The sequence below is a fragment of the Octodon degus genome, unplaced genomic scaffold (assembly GCF_000260255.1).
Source record: "Octodon degus isolate 3935 unplaced genomic scaffold, OctDeg1.0 scaffold00085, whole genome shotgun sequence".
In the NCBI taxonomy this organism is placed as follows: Eukaryota; Metazoa; Chordata; class Mammalia; order Rodentia; family Octodontidae; genus Octodon; species Octodon degus.
The window spans coordinates 1,400,940-1,410,964 of NW_004524661.1; positions in this window are offsets into that span (position 1 = coordinate 1,400,940).

Here is a 10,025-nt window from a genome sequence, read left to right on the forward strand (position 1 = left end):
AGGACTCAAAAACCTGACAGCACCCGGTTAACCCACTTTTCTCTGCCAAAAGCTCTCAGTGGCTCCCATTGAATCCATTTTTTTTTTCACTTGATCTCAGAAGAGTCCAGACTCATTACAGAACTTGGTAAGTGCTTCTTTCCCCTCAGCTCTGTGGGGAGATCAGCCAACTTGATCAATAGAACTGAAGTTTAATTTTTCTTCTCACACTAAGGCTATATGGTAGGTGTGGAGGGGAGAGGGAAAAGGGGAGGGGTGCTTAAACAATATAGTTATGATTTCTTTTGCCTTGAGGAATAAAAGATGTTGCTTCAATTTTGGCTTGAGTTATACCTGCTACAGACATCGCCAAAAATGGGTCAGGCAGTCAAGAAAGCCAACAGTTGGCCACGTTTGTGCTAACTCTGGTTTTTTGTTTTTGCCAGAGGGGGAAAAAATTCTAATTTCTATCAGTCTAAATTGAGTTGGGGAACATTATCAGCTGGAAGGACCCTTCTGATTTGACAGGCCCCACTGTATGATGATTAATTACTTCTCAGCTTCATTGGACTTTTCTAATTTCTTTTTGCCACTGGCTGGAGGCACTGCGTGATAAGTACTGCTCTTATTATTTCGTGCAAAGGAAAATGTCTATTACGCTCTGTTGTACAAGCGGGCAGAATGAAAAGACAGCTCATCAGGAAACTTGCAAGCTCTTCTATCTTGATTTCGTCTCCCCTGGCCGCCCTCCCTCGCTTGTTCTAAGACAGAGGTGGCCACACACAGTTTCCTGTCAAAATAAGAAGATAAAATCATAATCTCTATCAGAGCACTTGACATTTTGAAATTTGTATAATGATTTCATGGGATTTAATCCTCTGGTTTGCCACAAATCCTCCTCCCAATGCAAATGCAACTAAAATATCATACTGAAACACTCAAAGCCGTTCTTCATTGGCACATTTATTTGGTCATAAATTAAACTTGGAGGATTACCTTATAATATGTGATTTTAAATGAGAAAAACAACTATTGTTATTATTGCTGTTGTTATTATTAAAGAGCCATAATTAAATCTCGAAGGAGAACGTTTTCTCAGATTGAACACTGAACACTTAAATGATCACATGTAGGTTCACAGGGTCATTGCTGTAGCGCGTGACAGCAGAGGGGCTGGCTCCCTGCACAGGACAAGCTCAGACTTCCGCACGATGGTCAGCTGAGACCCTGCAGAAGCTGTTTATTTTTCTGGACAGGAGGGATACAGAATGTACTGCAGTCCAAACTGCTTGCTAATCCTCAGACCCAGGCTGATAACGAGTGTTGGTTCAGGTACTCTCAGGAAGGGCTTGCTGAGCCTTTTGCAAAAAACAGTCCCACAGAGCAAATCATGGCTGTAGGATAGGCTGCTGGTTTCACCCAGTTTTGCTTCAAAGCTGGGGAAGAGAAAGACTAGACGCTTAGAGTTGGGCTGGAGACCCTGAGCTCTGGGCTCCCTTCACAATTTTCAGAGGCTTTGGAATTCTCCATGTTTCCTGTTGCTGTTTTGCTTGCTTGTTTGGTAGAGTGGTGATAAGCAGGCTGAGAATTACAGAAGGAGAAAATAGTCATTTCCCTTCCTGTGGCAACCATGGTATTAGCTAACATTTACTGAATACCTACTGTGTGCCAGACATTGTATGTCAAATGCCTTGTTTCCATTGTGTCATTTATTCCTTGCAGCCCACTTGAAGCTGGTCCTACTATGAACCCATCTTACAGACAAGAATGTTTGGGTATCTGAGTTCAATGACTTATTCAGTGTCACCCACTAGTAAAGGACAGAGCTAGCATCTGACCACAGCACTGTCACTGTCTCAACCCCTGGTGCTACTGCCTCCTAATTCTACATGAGGTTCTTTTTCTTTTGCAGAAGGTTTGATGGGGATGTATGTCATGAAGGATGCTGGCTTAGGGGACAGGGCTCATCTGTTTCATTCACATGCCCCAACATTATCCTCTGTTTTGTATCTCTATTTGTTCCACAAGCATTTAGTAAGCACCTATTAGGTGTCCTTGCCTTGTAGTGATCCCAGGAGTTCTTGCCCTCCAGAGACTCAGACAAGTACTGATAAATAAGTGGCTAAAACATTAAAACCCAAGCAAAAAAGACCAATGCATGATTACTCCAAGAAAAAGAAAAGGTGTACAAGAGAGACTGACATTGGACTCAACCCAGAAGGGCCTTCTAGGCTGAGAGCACACTCTGCTGAAGGACTAAGGAAGACTGATGAGACCCACTTGTGGGTGCCTGGGACACTGGGAGGACAAACTCACCAGAATGGATGCTGGGGAGCCTGAAGACCAAGCCATACTAGTGAGCGTGACTCCAGCTTACTCTAAAAGGGATTCATCTTTACCTCCAGTGAGTATTGCCTAATTTCTGTGTCTCAGTTTCCCCATTTTCATAATGTAGGCATTACTTTTGGCCTACAGCTGAAAATCAATGACACATCAGCTGGAACTGGCCCAAGATGAGTTTCCTCTGGCTGAAAAAAAAATCTTGATACTGGGGGTTGAACCCAGGGCCCTTACACCAAACTGCATTCCCAGTGCTGTTTCACTTTTTTTTCCATTTGCAGACAAGGTCTTGCTAAGTTGCTCAAGCAAGGTTTGAAATTTTCCTGTGTCAGCCTTCCAGAGTGCTGGGATTATGGGTATGCACACGCACATCCAGCATGTATGTTCTGCTCTTGAACAGAAGGCTACCACACAGTAGTTCCCCCTCAGAAATCCCCGTTTCTAGCCAGACGTGGCTATGCTCATTATATCACCTATTTGCAAGGCTGAGACTGAAGATTCATAACTCTGAACCCAACGTGGCAATTTAATGAGACTCTGTCTCAAAATGAAATTCAAAAAGGGCTAGGGAAGTGGTTTACTGGTGGAGCTCTTACCTAACAAGCACAAGGCCTTGATTACCATGACAGATGACACTCGCGTTTCCACCCAACCAGAGGGGCTGCCGCTTAGAAACAGGCATGTGGTTCAGGTAGACTGGGTGCTTTTCAGTTCCCCATAACCTCCACCACTCCTACGGCATGTCCTTCATGCTCAGATTTGTATTGCTCTCTCTCTCTCTCTCTCTCTCTCTCTCTCTCTCTCTCTCTCTCTCTCCTGAATAGAGGAAATATATCTCTATAACCATAATGCTAACAAAAAAAAAGTTTAAACCAGGAAAAAGTTACATTTTAAGAAAAATAACACAGAACATATTTGCATAGTAGTGCACAAATATTTCTCTGTATTTTAAATATGAACAAAAGTGTATTGAAAGAATTCTTCTCCATTTATCCAGTCCCACTGGCACCTGAATTTGTTTCCTGGGCTATGTGAGTCTCTGTAACTTTGGCCTGGCCCCTAAGTGGATCAACTGTGGAACATGGAGTTAGGCCACTGTCAGCAACCCAATCCCAACAGAGGATCAGGGAAAGAAGCAGATTTCTGGAGAACAAGGCCACCTCCAAAGGTGACCATTTATCATGCATAAGCCCTCTCTAGCCTTCTGTGGGACAGGTAAGTATATTCATCTCTTTGGATGCCAGGGCCTCCAACTGTCAAATGATCCTTGTAGAAGACAGAGTCCATGACCCAGCAGCTCTTGGTGCCCCACTTCATGGGAATCCAGGATGCAAGACAGAGCAAGGGCCCTGGAATGGCATACATGAGGCAGCCAGGGTCTGGGGCACTGAGGCTTAGGAACCTGGCTTAGATTTGTCTGTTGGGACAAGTCCTTCTGCAAAAGGTTCCTTGCCTTCCCTGAACCTATGACATTTTCTGGGTAACTAGGTGCTGCCTGTCTCATGACTCCACTCAGTTCTGTGACTTGCTTTGGTCCATGAAATGTTCTCAAACCCCAGAGAAGTAGAGGTTTGCAATATGCATATATGTTTCTGCTTTTCCTTTTGTTCTTCTGCCATCTCCATGAGAACACACGCAGGCCAATTTGTTGAGAGGTGAGGTTTATGGATCACAGTCAAACCTCTCCAGCTGTTCAAGCCAATGCCATTTTAGATCAGCAATACTCAACTCATCCTAAACATGGTTGAGAGCTAGCCAAGACCTGCAGTTCCCCTAGCCCATCCACACTTGACCCCAGATTCAACTTTTAGACCAGCCAAAATCAGCCGAACCATCAGGTCAACCAACAGACTCAGGAACTAGAGAAATGCTCATTGCTCAATGCAGTAAGTATCCAAGTGGCTCTAAGTGAAGAATTATGATTGCAACAGACACTGATTATCTCTGTTACTTTTCTCTCATTGCAGGGACAAAATACTTGATACACAAAATCAAGGAAGGAAAGGTTTGTTTAGGTCAGAGATTATGGAGTTTTCAGTCTGTACTCAGTGGTACATGGCAGAGGGCTGCAGTTCATGGCTATGGAAAACAGCAAAGAGCAAAGGAGGGGCAGCAGCTGTGGCTTCTAGCAAGCCTCTCTCCTCCTTACATTTTAATGCAGATTACCAGCTCCAAGGCTGGAATAGCACTCACACTCATAATCCCAGCATTGGATCCTGAATCAGTCACAAACTCTAGAAGTCTGCCCTATAGTTGCATGAGGCTTTGTGGGGACAACTAGACACAAACCATAACACTGACATACCTCCCAATGGCCATTATTTTCCCAACACAATAAAACCTGTCCCACATACCAGCAGCCCCAAACAGGTTATGTATAGAGGAAGAGGTTGGAAGTCTAATTATTTGGGATCTTTAAGACATTGATCTGGGCTTTAACACTTTACATTTCCAATGCTGTGGACTTTCACCATCACATCTCTTCCTAAAGCTTCAGTTTCCTATTCTCTATAATGGGGAGATTAGTAATACAAACAGTGCCTGTTCCATAAATTTCTATGCTGGTTAAATGAAAAGAAGCAGGTAGAGCATGTAGCAAAGTATCTACCACATAGTATATGTTCAATAAATATCAGCCCACCCCTCTTATCTCTTCTTTCTATTCATTCTCCAAACTCTTTGTAAGTTCCATTCTTCCTCTACACAACAGTAGCCACTGTTTTACTGACTATTCTCTAGAGGAACAGAATCAATATAAAATATATGTGTAATTACACAAAAGGGAATTATTAGGTGCTTACAGAATCAGAGCTGGAAGAGTCACAGTAGCTATATGCAGGATCAGAAGTGAAAGAATACAAAAATGGCCACTTGTGTGCTAGAGAACCAGAGGACCCAGAGGCAGTCGAAGGTCAAAGGTTTGGGAACTCATTGTAGAGTGGTGGGTGTGAGTCTGCCTTAGAAGGCTGAAGAGTCTGCATTAGGAAGGATAAAGAAACTGGACTCCAACATTCAAAGGTAATGGCAAAGACTGGAGCTCTTCTAAAACAGGACCATTTCTTCTTCTTTTCCTTTTTATTTCATCCAGGCTGCAAGCCTATTTGTTGGTGCCACCCAGAGCCAGGATGGGTCTTCCCCTTCACTTGGCTGGCCTACATGTCTCCTCTACAGACTCACACAGTGCTTTGATATTCTAGGTGGTCCTTGCCCAAGACAAGTTGACGGGTCAGACTAATGATCCTAGGGACCTAGGCAATTCCTTCGGTGTGCACCACGCTCCTGGGTGCCAGAATGTGTACTTGCAGCATTGCCCTCAGGCCAGAATCGCAGACAACACCTAGTACCATCGGACCTAGGATCTCCCCTACCACTCTCATTTTCAATAGGTCTTTGGTAATAACCATACTTAGACGTGCTTGATGTTCTTTGACACTTAGAAAACATAATCAATGACATTCTAGAAGACAAGCTAAGCTTTAGTTCCTAGTGTGCTTATATGCCAGTGTTTTCCAAAGTGTATACTAAGAGAGTGCTTCTGTGCTGTGCCTGCTAAATAAAGAACTAAGCAAATGCATAAGAAAGCTCTGGATAAATAAATTCGATCAATTCTGAGCCAATCTTCTTTGTTGAAGGACTTTTCAGAGTCTTGCCAGTATAAATTGCAGTGTGTACATTGTTTGCATCCAACAAGGAGGTAGAGATTGTGTTTTTGAAAGTAATTTGACCAAAATGCTCTTGTTTTGGTGGTCAGTGTTTTATGGGCCTAATAGGCTATGGGTATTCTTTTGGGAAATTCAATTTGTACATGAATTGAATTGAGTTGATCGCAGGGTTGAAGTTGCAAATGAAATGTCCCCAGGCAGGAGCAGCTCTGGCTCATCCAGGGAGGCCTGGGTAGAATCAAGGTTCTCTTCTTTATTATCTTTGGCTCTTTTGTTTGAGTCTGTCTTTATTTTCTTGTTTCATTTGCCACCAGTAAGAACCAAAGCTCAACTTGTCTTTGCTATCACTTAGCCTTAATGTGAATTCTGTAGTTAGATGTGAACCAGGCCTCTCTTGGAGTGTGAATGCATGAGGAATCCAAAGTCCATCCTTTGTGGCAGAATAAAGCAAGGGTGCTAGAAGCACTGTTACCTCGTCATCATCTCTCTCATCAGCTGAGGTTTAAATGGAATTCTGTCAGGGTCACTGACAAGATTTAAAAAAAAAAAAAAACAGCCACAGGAGATACCATTACATTTCATCTTGGGACAATTGTTCTCTGAGTAAACTGCATTATTTCTCTGTAGATAATCCCTTACCAGATTGTGGATTTTCCATGTTCAACATCAGCCACTACAACCAAAAAGCAAAAAAAAAAGTATTATTGACACTGTTTTAATTACAATACATAAAAGATACAAGGCAGCACAAATGAAGAAATTATCTAGCTCTAGTGGCATTTGGATATTTAAGAAAATTCAGTAGCCTTTATTCTAACACCAAATGTATGTATTTTATGCTAATGCTAAAAATTCTAGCAGCATGGGTGGGATCACTTTAAATGAAATAATAGCATTCATAGAAATGATAGTCCTTGGCAGTACAATAAATGAAATTTGAGGCTCTTGCAATTAAAGGCTTGCAACAATGTTAGTGTGAAATATAATCTTTGAATTGCTTTGTTCTTTTTTCCAATAAAAGGTGGAAGCTATTGAGTGTTGTTACTAGGCAAGCTAATCTGGGCTTCTGTAGAGCATAGTTTTGTGCATCTGAACCAGCAGAAGCTTTTGAAGTCCCACGATTCCTTCTGCTTGCTAATTCTTCCATTTGTTTGATTTTTGGTACAAAGAAAATGAAAGAATATGATGAGATTATGGCATTTTAAGTCAATATTTATTAAAAAATCAATCTAGATGAAAATCTGCCCATCCCTCTAATTAGATGAGGCAACTTGAGGTTGATTTTTAATTGCAAAAGTAATTACACGGAGCAGATAGCCAGTGACATTTGATTATGTAGGTGATTGATTAAAAAGCCGAGCTCACCAAGCAGATTGTCAGCCAGGGAATCCAGACAAAAGAGCAAATTAAAAAAGTTGTCCTGTTAGTAATCACAAAATTCAAGGATGAAATTACAGAGCCAAACACCTCCATCGCCCCATCCTCATCACTCACTCAGCAGGCATTCACTCCAACGCCTGATAAAGAAATGGATTAGTGTGAAATTAATTGAAAGGAAAAAATGGGATCAGAATCCATGGCAGAGGATAAGGCTTTTAACAAGTTGCAACAAATTTCTTTAGTTTTATGCTACAACTTTTTTTCTTTTGGCAGGAGAGATGCTTTCATAAAATATCTTTCAGAGTGTTTGATGATATTAATTTATCTATTAGAGGGAACAAGCAAAAAAAAAAAAATCTCACTTTCCGGCAGAAGAGGATATTAAGATGTCTTGCTTGTTATTCATTTCATTATAACATGAAAGCCTGGGGAACAGGCTGTACATTTGGCAAGAGAATCCTTGGATTTGTAAACAGCCCTAGATGACATATTGGGGAGAATAATGAAGGGGTTTCCCGGTCATTCAGAGTAACTCCAGCGGGGTCCACTTGAGAATATTGTGGGATAAAAGTAGAAAGCATTGTTGTATATTTGAGCAATCCCCAAGAGAACACTGGCACAGCAACAACTCCAGCATCCCAGGAGTCCCAGAAAAGCAAAAGGAAAACTGAGGAAGAGTCACCCAGGACAGCTGTGACAGCACTGAGAGTTCTCGACCGCTGCCTTCCCATACTGTTCCTGGGTGCGGGTATGGGCAGCATGTAATGGACCAATCAGGAGATAAAGTCCACACAAGAGCTAACATACATCCATCTGCTTTGTCAGCACAAGGCAACCAGACAGAGCCTTGGAAGGCAGGTTGCATTCATTGAAACCCTCCAGGGCGGCTGATGTCAGCTTTTTCCAGGCCCAGAACTCCTGTATGCCATGAAGAGATGCACATTCCAGTAGACACACACTTGGATTCCTGGCCTCTGATACCAGTTAGTGAAATCCTGTCCTTGTGTTTGGTATTTTACTTTAAAATATTCTATTATCCTCTAACACGTTCTTTTGGCAAGGCAGTTTGATATTATACTGCCTTTGAGTATATATACTGCCATATTATACTGCAAATGGAGTTACATGTACCCTCTGACCTGTCAATTCTCCTGAGTTTTGGACCTTACAAAACACATTCAATATGCACTAAGAGAAATAGGCAAAACATTCAAACCAATGAGGTTTTCATAATTGCCATAGATCAGAAGTATGCCAACTACCCATCATCTGCAGAACCAGTGTGGTGAATGTTTAAACAAATACATTTATTGCTCAGCTGAGCATGATGGCACATGCCTGTAATCCTAGCACTTGGGAAGCTGAGGCAGAAAGACACCAGTTCAAGGTCAGACAGGGCTACAAAGTGAGTTCAAAGCCAGCCTGAACTGCTTAGTGAAACCCTGTCTCAAAAACAAAGATAAAAAAGGGCATCTGGGGATATAACTCAGTGGCATAGTGCCTACCTGGCAAGCACAAGGTCCTGAATTTGATGGCTGATACAAGAAGAAAAAAAAAAAGACAAAAAAACCCTTATTATAGTAAAAGAGACGTTGTCATTAATCCCACCTCAACATGTTCTTTCTCAGTTTCAACACACTGACCCTATCACTTTTGCTACTTTCTAAAGCAACTCTGGAAGTTCTTTTCATGAGTGTCTGTATGAAATGCAATCAAAACTACAGGGCATGGTGCTGCAGGATTCTACCAACATAAAGGGGGCTAATAAACATGTGGCAAGGTGTCCTCTTCACCTTCATTAGCAGATCTGGCACTGCACAACATTAAGATCTTCCTCAAAGTCCAAATGACCTGATGGGCCAAGGGTACAGCTCAGCAGCACAGTGCTCGCTGGGCAAGTGCAAAGTCTTGAGTGCAGTTCGTGGTACCTACCCCCAAAATGACCATGAAAGGTAAACATTTTGAATTCATTCAGAACATAGAGACAGCTGCTAGTTCGACTCAAAAACACATGACAGACGACTTCTGGAGCTGCTTCCAGAAGCGGCAAAAGCAATGAGATAAATGCATTTGAAGCAAGGGGGAGCACACGGAGGGTGACTCATGGCAATGTGTCCTTCATTGTAGCACTTCAAAAACCTCAACAGTTACAGTTTTTTAATCAGATCTCCCATCTATGCAGCAATATCTTAAGATCATGATCATGGCAAGACACAGAAGAATGTTTGTTACATAATTTCATTCACATACAGCTCACAGCCAGGACAGCACAACTGTACTGTTTGAGTATCTATTGATGGCCCAGAGGAGGTGGGAAGCAGGAAGGAGCGGCAGAATCACTGGGCACTCTCAATGCTCTGGGCTGATGAAACCAGGGATGCTCATCGGGATTTTAGGGGGGCTTCCATTTTATGTTTCTTTTAAATCATTTATTTATTTATTTATTTATTTATTCATTCATTCATTCATTCACTCATTTATTTGGTACAGGGTCTCCCTATGCTGGCAATACATGTAGTATCAGGATCAAACCAGGGTCCTTGCACTTGCCAAGCAGGCGCTTACACTGCTGAGCTATCTCCCCAGCTCATTTCATGTTCCTTATTGGATGTTTTCTTCCTGTCTCTCAATCTCTCTCTCTCTCTCTCTCTCTCTCTCTCTCTC